Genomic DNA, 1784 nt, shown 5'->3' with positions numbered 1-1784 from the left:
TAGATATCTCCGCGTTATCTAAGAGACCCGATATGTCAAATCTCTTTCGGTTCAAACGGTTTACTCGTCTAAAATTTGAGGTAGACACCGGTGCAAACGGTTGTTGCATTTGAGGTGGATTTGAGGTGTGACAGGTTCTAGACATCGGAGAAAAATATCTAGGAGACTCAACTTTTTGTCTCAGAGATATCGCGGAGATGTCTAGAACAAATTTCCGAGTGGGGCTCTGAGACAAAAAAATTAGTCTCCTAGATATTTTTGGTCGATTTCTAGAACCTGTCAGACCTCAAATCCGCCTCAAATGCAACAACCGTTTAAACCGGTGTCTACCTCAAATTTTAGACGAGTAGACCGTTTGAACCGATAGGGATATGACAGGTGTGGTCTCTTAGATATTACCTCGATATCTTCTAGACTCGAATACCACGGGTCTTCTAGACTCGCTTCTAGACTTCTTCTAGATGTGGGTACCATATTGCTTCTTCTTTTTCTTTTCTCTGTTCTTATTCTTTTTTTTTGTTATTTTCGGCTTGTTTACATTGTAATCTAAAAAAGAACTTTCTGAAATTTAAATACACATATTTTTATGGTTTATATTCGTAATTTATAATACATGAACATTTTATGAATTGTCCGCTTCAAGGACAAGGCTATTCCGAGAAATATACGTGGATCTGCTGGGATCGAGTGGCCGCAGATCCGACTGCTTTGTGAGCATGGTGATCGATCGTTATCCCCGAAGAAATCAGGCCAACCAAACGAATTGTGATTCCTAGTGGGGCACGGTTGGTGCACGGAAAAGGAGGGCTTGTGATTGCTCTGTTTACTCGTTTCCGAAAAAGACATTCTGTCAAAACGAAGTGTCCGTCTATCATGGCTCGGCAGAGCTTTGTCGTCGAAAAGTACCCAAAAAAAAAAAGGAAAAAAAAAATTAATTACAACACCTACGTAACGAAAGCACAAGAAATACCGTCGAACCGGTTCTTCTGCCATAGATTTGCACGGGCACGCAATGGTCGGTGCTTTTGTTCCTACTGAACAAAACGACCGATCCCAGGTTCAGCAGCTTTACCACCGTTTTGGGTTTACCCACTTCCGGGTTTTCTAGATCTACAAATAAAAACGAAAAGTTAAATCTACGAATCGTAATAATTTGTTTTGCTTTTTGAAAAGAAATTTTCTGTTACGCGTACATGCAAGGTTCTCTCGTAGCCCTACATTGACTAACAAAATATACTAGCCCGAGGTCTTCCTAAACCGGAACTCCAGTTAAACTACAGTTCCAACTGGATTCCAGCAGGAATCACTACTGGATTCCGGGAGAAACCCCTTCTGAATTTTCAAAGGAATTTCGTAATTGGCGTAAAAAAAATCTTTTAAGAACACTATGTTTTGACACTTACACTTATGGTACACCCCACAGTACAATGAAGACTGTTTCCCGTTGGTGGATGACGAACTGGAGCTGGTCCATTGATGTTCCTGCTATAGTTCGAAGAACTGATCCTGTTGCTTTTGCAGCTTCTATATTAGTTCGGTTATGGGCACCCTCATTTTATTGATAAATCATTCAATATCGTTTTACTTGTCCCTTAACTTATTTTTAATAACGTTTTAAGGCAGTTTTTATAATTAGTTTTTATTTTCGTTCTTTGGGCATGTCTAGTCATTATACACACACTTTTTGGAACAAAGCGTTGACCGATTTGCTTGCAACAAGTTGCATTCGACGCGGAATGCTTTCCCATTGTTTCCTATTGAAAATTGGTCAGATCGGACTATGG

General features: G+C 39.9%; 1 long non-coding RNA gene across 1 annotated transcript; it reads right to left on the bottom strand.

Moving 5' to 3' along the window:
* Window positions 1-291: 291 nt before the first annotated feature.
* LOC134214718 (uncharacterized) lies at window positions 292-1520 on the bottom strand. Its single transcript, XR_009979891.1, has 3 exons — window positions 1404-1520; window positions 971-1110; window positions 292-887 (listed from the first exon to the last, which is right to left on the bottom strand). It is a non-coding gene; the product is annotated as an uncharacterized LOC134214718 (long non-coding RNA).
* Between the last annotated feature and the right edge of the window lie 264 nt (window positions 1521-1784).

This window comes from Armigeres subalbatus, chromosome 1, assembly GCF_024139115.2.
Source record: "Armigeres subalbatus isolate Guangzhou_Male chromosome 1, GZ_Asu_2, whole genome shotgun sequence".
In the NCBI taxonomy this organism is placed as follows: domain Eukaryota; kingdom Metazoa; phylum Arthropoda; class Insecta; order Diptera; family Culicidae; genus Armigeres; species Armigeres subalbatus.
Note: the sequence above shows the minus strand (reverse complement) of the source record. Positions and strands in the feature narration are given on the sequence as shown.